Source organism: Ascidia mentula, chromosome 6 (assembly GCF_947561715.1).
Source record: "Ascidia mentula chromosome 6, kaAscMent1.1, whole genome shotgun sequence".
NCBI classification, from domain to species: Eukaryota; Metazoa; Chordata; class Ascidiacea; order Phlebobranchia; family Ascidiidae; genus Ascidia; species Ascidia mentula.
The window spans coordinates 20,103,435-20,116,627 of NC_138571.1; the positions used below are offsets into that span (position 1 = coordinate 20,103,435).

General features: G+C 38.4%; 1 long non-coding RNA gene and 1 pseudogene across 1 annotated transcript in view; both read right to left on the reverse strand.

Moving 5' to 3' along the window:
- Positions 1 to 13,193, reverse strand: part of LOC145907466 (uncharacterized) — a 119,050-nt gene that overhangs the window by 8,095 nt on the left and 97,762 nt on the right. The window lies entirely within an intron of this gene.
- On the reverse strand, positions 8,617 to 9,604 carry LOC145906359 (uncharacterized; annotated as a pseudogene).

A 13,193-nucleotide genomic window follows, 5' to 3' on the forward strand; every position in this document is an offset into this window, starting at 1 on the left:
GCTATCGCGCTGGTCGCGACGCATTCACTCAATGCACACATCTCTTTCACTATACCGGACAACGAGTCCGAAGAGCAGCACGAGACTGCTAGTCGCACGGGGCAACTGACGCCTCCACTTCGCAAGTGACCAGACGCCATACACTTGTTTACTGAGCCTGAAGCCATGCATTGCTCATAACCTTTATGGTTTTATCGTTGCCCATGCCATTTAATTTCTTTGTATATTGTTCTTACGCGTAGTTGCTTTTATTGCAAAATAAACATGATTTGATTTAATTTGATTAGTGGACTGTATCGAATGCCATTCCTGGAAATTACTAAAGACATGTTTGATATTTTTTCACTGTTGATTTGAACTTTTGACACATGACAATACGCAAAGCTATTATTATTTGTAAACTATCCTCAGGATTTTGTCCTTGTTGTTTTGCGCTTAAATTAAATGTCACTTGCTTCATTGCAACAAAACCGAAGCTGTTTGTCACGTAAAAATTGAAATATACCAGACAAGTCATATTAACGCGCCAAACCTATGTAGAAACTTGGGCCTAGGAAATTTAAATTGTTTGTTCGAGTATCTGTACAGATTACGACAACCTGTCAACGATCTCCATAAGTGTACGCTTAAATGCTACGATTGATGAAGATGTTCGGAATGATTCAACCTCAGCACGCTAATCCATGACGCACGTACAACACCTTACAACCACCCGGCAAACATTTTCGAACCGGGGGTCTCCTGCAGCAAAACTTTATATTATTCTTTGTTAATTGTGACAAACTGTATTTCCGCCGCGTATACATGCATATGTTATTTCGAGGTAATCGCTTCGCTTCTCCCACACATATGGGTAAATCTCTGACATATGGAAATCAGCTTTGGGTTCAATAATCAAATCGACGTTTTAATAATCCTGTCCATATTAATATTTTTTCCTCATTTCGACCACGATATAAATATCGCCACGACCATAAGCTAAGAGGGGAGCGAAAAGAGAATAAGCTAAGCGCAGACTATGACAGAGGGTAGACTTTGACAAGTGGGGAGAAGGCTGCATTGAGCGCCTACGTGTAGTGGTCTGAGGTATGTATTATTGTTCTAATTATAAGGTTGTAAAGGTAGTTCGTGGCAAATATTCTTTTGATAGTCATTGGAGTCGGGAGTGTTTTCTTTCTGCAAACGTGAGTCCCTGCAGTGTTGTTATGTTTCGCCCGTTCAGTTGCCTGCCTACCTCAGCGCTTTCTTGGTTGCAACTCTTTTTCAAGTTGCACTGATGATGGAAACGTTTGCACATAATGTATAGCAGCATATTAGCTTTGGATTTCTTGTTTAAAGTTTTGAGGCTTTTCAGCATTAATACACATACTGAGTAACTTGCGTTTTTGCCAAAGAATGTAAATTCAGCTTGTCATGCTTTGAAACATTTTAATATTTTGTTTAAACTTTCAAAACTGTTTTCTACTCTTTTACATTTATACCCGTCTTTCTGACGCCATCGCTGGTTATCTCACTTGCGTTACGTCATTCAACTTTCGCTACTTCTTCTAAGTCTGCTTTGTCGCGTAATCGCAGCAATTATCTCTTTGTTTCCGCGTCATCTGTGATATCTTCCTATATATTTGCGACACTTTCCACAAATAAACATATCCTAACATTCGGTCCAACTCAGATCGCATTGTGGTTTCTTGGGTTACAACATTTGGTCTCCTAGATCCTAACATGTGGTCTCATGGATCACAGAGATCGCAGTTTCGTCTCAGAGTCCATGCATTTGGTCTTAGAACTTAGTTAGATCCAAGAAATAAACACTGATGACGATACGAACCAACATGATGTCAGACCGAGACTTTCTTGGCAGACTTGCTGATGGGTCGCGAAGGTGGAAACCCTTTTCAAAAACATTTCCTGTGGCTTATGACCTATGAAGGCACACTAGTACTAAATATTCAAAGAAAAAAAAACAATAATTACAGCTGCATTGGACAAAACACAGCAAGATCTGAGGAGCCTTTAGGAGGATATTATGCCCTATAGGATAGCAGTAACAACTCCCAGGGGGCAACCAAAGCAACTTTCTCGACAAAAATGTTTTTACCATTGCACAGAAAAAGGCTTGGGGACAACATTGAATTGCAAATTGCATGAGGTTTTTGTGATTTACTTTTTCACAAACCAATCGACACTTTTGAAGACTTTTTAACTAAAATAATCTCCGACCTGGGGGCAAAATACTTTTTTTGACCCGATTGCGTAGACAAGAGGCGGTCCTAACTCGACAAGTCAAATCAAGGTCTACTTCTGTAATTCAATTTTTATCAAAATCCCCGTGAACAATTCTACAAAACTTCACTCTCTCCATGCCATCTACATTCTGCCATGGAATGCAACCGGCAGATGCATCAGACGCGTCTGTGTCCTCCACAAACTGCTGTGTTAAGTTTGTTTATTACACAAGAGTGTATAAGGTCTAACCTTGGGAGGCGACAAGAAAATGATTTGTAAAGGAAAGCCAAAGCTAGTATGCTACTCATGCCGAAGCAAACGTTTCAAACACCACTGTGTTCATCATCAGTGTCAAGTAAGAATGAGTTGCAGCAAGGTGTGCGCAGAGGTAGGCAGGTAACTGAACAGACAAAAACAACAACACAAATAAAACACGTGACAGACGCCACTCGAACGCCCACGGCCGTGACGTCATCATTTGGGTTTCAATAAGGACCTGGGTGTTGACAAGAAACCTTGTTACACAATTTACCCTCACATTAAACCTTTCCCATAAGTTGGTGAAATGGCGCCGAGATATCCGCGCATTTCTGTAAATATTTGCGGTGAATTGGCGTGACTGCATTTTTGGGGTTTATCGGAGAAAGCCAAACTGAACTGAATCAAATTTACTGACATCCTCGAATCAGAAATCAACTGTCAAATCTGATGGATCAATGTTTATATTTACATGAATTATCAACATAAAGCATGGAAACGGTTGCATGCGATATTACAACAACGACATGATATACAAGGAATGATAAAACGGAATATGTTGTCTAATTGACACGTTGACATAATTCTATGGAAGAAGTGGGATCCGAAACACACAAAATGTAATAATAAGTAGTGTCGACGTCATAATTGCAATTATTATGTTGTGTTTTTCTGGCATCAACCGTTTTTTTCATTAACGTCGGATAATAATCACGCTGTAAACCAAGTTAAACTGATTTACGGCGAACGTGCTATTCGTTCGTTGACACTTCCAGCAACAAGCCGCCTTTTTAAATGAGTCACGTGGTAATCCGAACTCAAATAACCCGGTATGCATTTTCTATATAGGCCACATGTCTTTTGCCTAAAAAAGACACGAAGGGACAGAGGACAAAGGACATATAGGACAGAGACTTTTTGTACGCGTGGTTTGTAACGAGTTATTGTTAATCCTCGTGCGCTTGTTTATTATATATTAAACTGATCGATTGACTTTGTGTTTGATAGCAGCCCATTTATCAGGAGTCAGATATATGGCAGTGTTAGTATAGACGTTTTAAGTAACGCCCTACAAATACCATGATGATAACAAACATGCAAAATGGTGAAGTTTTCGCTACTAACATGGAAAATGTAAGGATTTGTGGAATAAAGTCGGTTTGGAATAATTACTTTCCTGTTATTTACGATTTAAAGCCTTCATCAAAAGTGGTGAAAGTATTTACAATGTCTGTCAATAATTGTAAATCAACACAACGTTGCCACCTCACGGACGGGCGAAACGGGATTTCCCCGGTTCGTCGTGATATGGTTGAAATAGCTTTTCAGACATGTTTGTTGGAAATATCATTCCTTCTGAACTAAAATAGTTATCAAGGCATTGTATAGAGGTATGTTAAAAAGCAAGCAAAACATATTCCATCAACAAAACGTTTGTTTCGTGCACGACGTGCTTCGGCAATGCTACACACGTCCTAAACTATCAAAATTCTCGGTCTTTTGCCAAATCTACCAAAAAACAAAATGCTCTTAAGGCCCGTTTACACACGAACACAGTATGGCACGGTACAGCACAGTCTGGGACACACGGTGTTTACACTACTGGAATAATCGAGCACGACTACAGGGATTTCCCTGTAATGAACACGAAACCGACAAGTGAAAGTGACAAGTTACGTTGATAATTTTTTAAGGATGTCAATCTTGCCTTGCATTTCTCGGCCCCGCCAGCGTTATTATAAGTACAAATTGAAGTTGTTGCTATTGGCTGTACGTATTCTTTAACAAAAAGCATGTACTGTTTTACATAGTTAAGGCATGTACTGCTTTTACGTAATTTTTTACGACGCAAGGTAACACTACAGTATGTTGAACCAAACAGCACAGATTATGAAAAAAAAGATGGTATAATTGAACCAATGGTTTTTCACAGCAGCATCCCGCTTGGACGCCGTTCTACACACCGCTTTGTAATGCAGTTACGGCACCATTTCACACGCTCAAAACAATCGCTCACATGTCAAACGCGGTCACATCACACAACCACAACTAAAATAATATAAGCCTTTAAGCGCCACGCCCTATAATCAACAATTGAAGATTTTTCATTGTTTAAGTTCAGGAAGCTATAACTTTTTATCTACAAACGCTAGACTAAAAATTAAAACACAAAAATCATATACAAATTCATACTCTACACAATCATCGCTTTTCCAGTTCAATAACTCCATGTTTTGGAGTAGTTATATCCAAAAATGTAACCACCCCTACTAAAATAGCTTCCAAGCCATAGGTACCCTATTTAAAATTTCCATAACTCCCGAAATTGTGCGAATTTTAAAATAATTCGACTGTTGACTGAATCAGTGTGAACACCAAGACGCAATGAAGCGAAAAAACTGGGTCGCTGTGGTCGCTGCATTTGATATTTTTGAGCGACGGTACTGTACTGTCTAGTAAACTGAAATTTTAGGGAGTTATTTTGGTATAACCTACTTATACTGTTAGTTATTGCTTGTAAAAGGGCTTGTAAACTTTATAACACAGATCAGGCGTTTGCTAACTGATAGCAGATGAATTTGACAGCACTTCTAAAAAAAATTTTTTTGTTTGTTTCTTTTTGTGTTCAACTGGTAGTGTATGTCAGCAAGTTGAAGAAAAAGAAGGCATAACATCAATGTATATTGATAATTGAATAGACAAGCCTTCTACCAGTGCATATAAACCTTTTCCACAACATAACAGAGACAATGTAGAAAAAAAACAAGGAAAAAAAATCAGTTGTATGAAATTGAAGCTACCCTAATTACTGGGTGACGCCCACAGCCACACCCACAACTGTTGGATACTTGAACAAATTGCATGAATATGGTTCCATATATGATGCTTTGATAGCAAATTATACATCAGGGATGTTACAGAGGTGACTGTGACATGACCAAATCATCATCATTGAACTTTTTGTGGTTCTGTTTTGGATATACCCTTCCGAGAACAATTGGCGATTGTTATGCAAAGAAAAGAATATGAATAATTGAATATACAAGCCAACTACCAGTTTATAAGCCTTAGCCACAACATGACAGAGACACTCTAAAAAAAAGACAAGGAAAAAATCAGCTGTATGAAATTGAAGCGATCGTATTTACTGAGTCACGCCTTCAACGACACCCACAACCCTTTGATTCTTGAACAAATTGCATGAATATGGTTCAATATATGATGCTTTGATAGCAAATTATGCATCAGGGATGTTACAGAGGTGACTGTGACATGACCAAATCATCATCTTTGAACTTTTTGTGGATATGTTTTGGATATACCCTTCCGAAAACCATTGGCGATTGTTATGCTGAGGAAAGAATTACTCAATTGTCTATTGTCCGGAAAGCAAAACCAGTGTTATGGAACCAGAATAAAAACCTGTAACTATAAGTAATGAAGGTGTTCTATTTTTTTGTAAATTGGTGTTTTTTATGCTTCGGCGAAAAAAAAAAATTTTTTTGTTTATTTATTATAATTTTTTTCTTTATTTTTTTTATACTGCACCCTCATAATGTTTATTTCATGTTATGTACATTTCTTCCTGCTATTTTGTTGTTTTGTACGCAAAAAATACAGCAATACCACCAGTCAAAATTTGCATGCGCACATCTCGCCATTGTGACGTCATAGAGAGAAACGGAAACCGCCGATCGAAAGCTGAGACCCTCGCGCACAATTCGTCTGTAGAACGTTTCGCGCTACTCCCAACGGGTAGTTGGCCATTTAATTGGACATGCAATCAAACCACCTGCTGTGCTGGTTTGTTCATAAGGATAATCATCATCAAATGAATGACTAATTAGTCAAAAAATTTCAATGCAAATGTATTTTTTTTTTTTCAATAAACTTCACGCTTCAAGTTGTCTGTTGCTGAAAACCTTATGTCTCTAGGCCAATCACAACGGAATTGATAATTAATCAAAAAAAGCACCTCGCTTAAAGGGTTAAGCAGTCGCCTTGCACTCTCGCATTAATGTGTGCCGAAATGTGCCCAACTGTGCCCGAATTTATGCTCGTCGAGCAAAAGCGAGCACATCCCAGCTCAGACCGGCACATCCCATCCCAGCACAACCCAGCACGCGCGCGCAATAAAACAAACACGGAATCGTCTGTAGTGCAAACGGGCCTTTAGTGTGTAACAACGTTTTTGCGTAAACAAACTTAATATTAGAGTTATAATATTGCAAAGTCTTCGTGGAAACTAATGTTGAGTAGCCACGCATAAAACGGAGAAATCCCGTTCGTAACACTGGGTTTTATGGAAGTGTACGCACAGCGGCACCACGTGGTCACTTTCCGGCATTACAAACGCGCCATTAAAGTATTCGCCAACGAACAGTGATGTTTCCGCTGCAGTCAGTACAGTTTAAGCTGTTTAGTAATTGTAAGGGGAAACAAAGTTTGCCCCCTGTTGCATTTCATACCGATGTTGACGTTTGCACGCTTCAATGGTTTTTCGGGTGCTTTCCCTCATATTTGATAAAACTGATTTCTGGTCAAAATGGCGGCCTTGGCTTCGCTTTGCGACGCTTACGGCAGTGATTCTGATTTTAGCGATAACGACGAGCAATTTACGCAAGTAGATCAAGCTGGCACCAAAGTGAATTTGCCTTTACCGCAAGCTATTTCTTCATTGTTTGGAGACATTTTGGCGAAATAAAAAAAAAATTCTACGAAAATTATTTTACGCATGAGTGAATACAGCTCAATTCAAATTTCTATGAATTCAAAACGTGTTTTATACGTGATTCAGAAATGTAACTAACTAAAAATCCGCAAAAAAACAAAACAATCAGAGGAAATAAACAAAAAATTGATAAAATATTAAAAAATTTTACAAATGAAAGCAACATGGACCAGATCTATACCAATTTTACATACAAAAAGCAACTGTTAATGTAAACCAAAATTCAAACACTTTCCGGGCCATAGGATTTCCTGTAATTTTGCACAGGGCTTGCCTAGAGCATACAGGTGAAGATGATATAAGTTAAAATACCAACCGGCTCCACAATTCCCAGCGAAATGGCAGGTCATTGAATGTGACGGCATAAAGGCGATTTGTTGTGATATGTAATAAATTAGCCTATTTTGTGTCAGTATGCCGGTATTGGTATAAAGCCACTACACCACGTCAAGGTTCCGGCAATCGTAGTGGTTTTATTTTGCAGATAAAACTACATTTGGATGCAATCACATCCAAATGAAGAAAAGAACTGATCTGAAATGTAAACATATTGTTTTATTCTGAAATTTATAACAAAAACATAAGTGATAAGTTAGTTCACATGCATTGATATGTTCCTATACACTGGTTTAGAACCATATGGTAGTCTGGCATCCCCTTCTGAAAAACTCTTGTTTATCTAAAATGTATTTCAAATGAACGTGGAAACAACAAGTATACACAATAAGATGGCTGGCAAATTTAACAGTGTCCTTTTAAAGAAAAATCGTTGGTTTAGAACGGACCCTTCTACACGTTTCTTCGTATGTACTGCTACTCGTACTCATTAAATAACAAATGATGGCCTCAAAGTACAAAACGTTGTTTAGGAAAAAATTTACATCGAGTATTTTGTCCATCACCATTTCACTCAACATGCTTCCTTCCACAATCAAACCTGGTTTCAAATCTCGGCCGCAAAATGATTCACGGAAAACCTGACTACCAACAAGTCGTTGACGCACGAGACGACGACAAAACGAATATTCCACGAATCGCATTATATTGTTCATTTCATCCTGGGAAATTGTAAGGGGAGAAAAATTTTTGTTGTACTTTATCAACATATTTTTTTTACCATGGTAATATAAACATAATGAATTATGAATCTGACGCTCTTCTGGTGGAGAACAACAAATATACACCTTTTGTTTAAAAAAGATTGTATTTTCTGACGTTTCGCCTGTACGTACGACTAGGCTTCTTCAGAGAATAAAACAAACACAGTAGCGAAGCGAACCCACAGGGCAAAGAAATTGAGCGACGAAAAACAAAAGGGCGTAACAGCTAAAACACAGCGGGACATAATTCAATGGACAACATCGATCATGGGTCAAACGGTCAAACCTGGGAAACAAAAGTCACGAATTGTTACGGGCGAAATTGCGGAACACGGGCGAAAGTACTTTTCCATCGTTCCGATTTAAAACATTCGGTAGCGAATTAATATAATAATTTTCCACAACCAACCGTTTTGCCAAAATTGTTTCTTGTTTTAATACTTTTGCTTCCTTCCAATTGATACGGTGGTCGGTGTCAAGCATGTGGGCACATAGGGCAGATTTATTGGGTTCCATATTGCGTATGGCTTCCTTGTGTTCTTTAATACGGGACGTTAAATTGCGCTTAGTCTGGCCAATATACACAGTGTTACAATCAAGACAAGGGATTAAGTAAACTACACCGGTCATTTGAAGCATGGGAATACGGTCTTTAGGTTTGGGAAACATGTTTTCTAAAGTGCATACCGGTTTCATGGCAACTTTTACGCCAGTGGCGTTGAGTATTCTTGATATCCGCTCAGAAACTCCCTGTACATATGGCATGGAAGTGAATGCTGTGTATGTTTGTGTGGGTTTGTTGTGTGTGTGGGGTGTGAGATTTAGGTTAGTGGGAAATTTGTTTAGTTTTAGAACGTTTCGAATGTGTTTGCGTTCAACCCTCCGAGAGTGTGGATCGGCAATATGTGTAATCGTTCTATTATATAAGGTTCTGGCCACAGTGAGTTTGATGTTTCGGATGGTGTGAGGTGTATTGTAAGTAGCGGTTAGTGTGTGTAGGCTTGTAAAAAATGGAGGTGGTAAGTTTCCCGTCCGGGTTTGCAGTGACGTTTACGTCCAAAAATGACAGACTATGGTCATGTTGTGTTTCCCGGGTAAACTTAAAAGAAGGTTCGATGCTGTTTATGTGGTTATGAAACCCTGCGACCTCGTCTTTTGCTATGATGACGTACGTGTCATCGACATAGCGGAGCCAAAGTCGCGGGGGTGTTTTGAAGGAAGCAAGAGCGGTTTGCTCAAGTTGTTCCATTATAATGTTGGCCAGAACCGGTGAAATGGGAGAGCCCATGGGGGTGCCAATAAACGACCAGTTTAAACCACAACTCTTTATTACGGAAGCAAAATTAAAAAAGCATTAAAAATTCAGTGGGGTCCTGCTGCTCATTTAAATTAAAATTAAGGTGACTACAGACGTCTTCGACCAATTTCAAGTATGATGAGGAATCAACGTAGTTCTGTGCAAGATGACAAACTAAGTGACCAATCCTACTTTCTATCGTGGCTTTACTGGGAAAAACACAAGGGCGATCTAACAAACATTGAAGAGCTTGTAACACAGAATTTAACCAACAGTTATTGTATAAATTTGTAAGACCGGGCAAAACTAGCTTTTTTTAACAATCCAAGTATTTAATTTATCACTGCAACTGATCGATTCCTGGACAAGCGCAAACACAATCCAAATACGATATCGCGCAACGTCGAACTCAATCTCATCAATCCCAATTATGTTGTTTGCAATTTTTTCTACGGTGAAACATACACACAAACCGCATTTAGACAGATCACTCTGATATACAAGTGAGTCGGATTTAAAAGTAAGGTTACGACCGGTTATTGAAACAAAAATCGGAATTAAATATTTTCTTACTAAAGGCGTGAGTTCTTTTCGCGGACTTCCAGTAGAATCATAAAGAACCATTTCGTTCTCAAAATGTTTAAACCACAAAATCACAAAATGCCCTTCAAACAGAACTGGAATGAAAATATACTCACACAAACGTTCGTTACGAAACATGCCATGAAGTGCTTTGCGAATATTTTTGAATTGTATGCCCTGCAAAATTCTCCCGCTGTAATAGTTGACACAAACCCAAAGGCGCCAGTCATACGTAAATTACAATAACGTGTTCTGGAAATATAACAGTCTACAACGTTGTCCGTTAACCAACCAATTGTTAAGTCACTGTGTGTATTCGCCGGGTTTTGAGTACAATAAGTTTTCCCACGAGGTCTACTGCAAAGGGAACACAAATCTAACCACGAAACTGACTGACGACAGGGCATGACGAGGGCGGTGTCAAAAATTGAAGTTGGGGTAAAAGGTATATGATGCCAAATAAAATCTGCAATTTTTTTACAGTCAATAAAACTATCATGGAATTTTGGACAGACAGAGAAAAATGGCATTGTCGGGGTGCACTTAAGTGTTAACATTGGTTGTGGGGAAAGTGATACTTTGTTTTCAAATTTTACACGTTTACACATAATTTCCGATGAGTAAAACTGGTTTTGTTTCTTTTCCTCTTTTTGAACTTTGACTCCACAACCAATGTACGTTTGGCGGTTTTAATATTATTTGCTTTTGAAGGGGATTTGTTCGGTTGTTCACGAAAGCTCAACATAGAATCTGCAAAAAGTTTTTGTAAAACTTTAATAGCATCATAATATTTTGAGACAAAATCGTCTATACGAGCTATTCTTTTTCCATTGAATATATTTGTTTTCAAATCACCGAAATGCTCCTCAATTATTCCTTGGGTTTTGTTATTGCGTAAAACTGTTTGGTGTACACAACTTTTCATGACGTTACAGTCTGTGGAATAAGTGTAAAACATTTTTGCCTGCTCGTTACTAGTTTTGCCGTCGTAAATACATTGACGTGACAATCCCCCAAGCATAATCTTTGATGTTGCACATATTCTACTTAAAACCACTTCAATTACACGTTCACAAAAACTGGGATTGCAGTAAAGATTGTTTTTTATTTTTGTTTCGTTTTGTTTGTACACATGTGAATTTAAAAATTCATCTAATTTGCGTTTGTAAATCGGCAACAAAATGGAGATGTTTTTCCTGTAATTTGTCAGTATCTTTATTACAAAAAGTGTAGTCCGTATCCTCTTTCACGCCATTGTCGTCGTCAGTCATATTGATACTGAATTTACCAGAAATTACCATTGATGTTAGCCGATTAAAATGTGTCTGAACTAATGAGGATGATGTTTCGCAGTTAGTCAACACAATGAAACTTTCCACAGCAATGTCTAAGTCTGCAATCGTCTCACAATTAAAAAAAACATTGAGCCAAAACAAGTAAGTTTTTGACAGTTTGGAACTTTTGCAATGTTTGCTGCACAACGACTTAGCTGCTTTCATTGCATGGCTATAACAATTGTGAACAACAGTTTTTTTTAGGTCGCCGTAATTTGGAACCCCTGTCGCAATGCCGTTACAACGGTTATAATATTCCAAACGAGATTCTCTACAAAACGCTTTCAAAACTGCGTTCCACATTGCCATTAAGCCATCAATGATAAGCAGTTTTGGCTGGCGGGACACACTACAGACTTTGATACAATCAAAAAGAAACGTTTCCAAAAAGTGACCTATCGAAATTGCGTCATGGTTCGTTGTCACGCAAGTTGCAATTGGAAGCGGTGTGCAACCTTTGCTTGGGTTTCTAATTAACAAAGTATAAACTTGAAAGTCTTTGTAATTTTCCATCCGGCGCAACACGCTTCCAATGGCATCAAAATACACAACGTCCACAGCGCAAATTCGGTTAAACGTTTTCAATTGTGCGTTCGTGTACATCGTTACCAAAGGAGGATGTAAACGAATGCAACGTACAAACTTTATATTATCCTTTTCCATTTCTAAAAGCTTTACACATAAATTTACAAACCATAATCTACTGTGCTTGTTTCCGAGGCTGTTTTCGCTTTTAATGTTATTTAAAACTGATTTTGATGGAAAATAAGTATGGGCGCCTAACCAACGTTCCTCGGGACAAAGTTTGTCAAACAATTTTCTGTGCTGATTTACGGCAGTTTGATTTTTCAACTCTTGGCGAATTTTGTCCCTCAGCAAGCCACTTATGCGTCTACTTTTTCTACGTCCAGGTTTATGATTACGCTTACCAGATATTTCAACCTTCGACCTTGTCTACAAATGACCAAAATGTTACAACAAACTTAACGCCACACATGCAATCTTCACATCTTTTATGGGCGCAATACAAATTTATCCAACCTTCCTTGTTACAGTTTTTATCCTTAGCAATCGCCTCAAAGTTTAACAAATAATTGTTTGATACATTCGGGACACAACCGGCATACATCTTTCGAATTTGTTCAACAGCAATATCAACATACAACTCACTAGCAAAATGGTGATCGGATCTATTTTCGACCATGGCTTGCCACTCCTGCAAGGACAACATAAACATGCCACGAACATTAACATTCGCACTGTGATGAAATTTTCTCTGAATTTCCAAACTTACTCCACCAAGTTCATTAATTACATCACAAGTTTCTTTGTTAGGAGAATAAACACATGCATTATCGTTTTCGGCTGCAATTTCTCCAAATAACATCGTCGTAATATCATCTCCGAAACTGTTGTTATCCAAACCATCAAAACCACTCTGGTGGAGTTCTATGTTTTCCTCAGAAGCAACGCATGATGCCTTTTCCTCTACAGATCTAGAAGCAACCGGTGTACTAGTTTTAACGGGGAACTCAACGTCAACAGCGAAAGTCTCGAAATTAAAACTATGACAGGTTGTGTCACCGGAAGACGCATTCGGAATTTTATCGTTAGGCGAAAGTTTATTGTCGCCATTTAGTGAAACTTCACACTGTTGTGTTCTA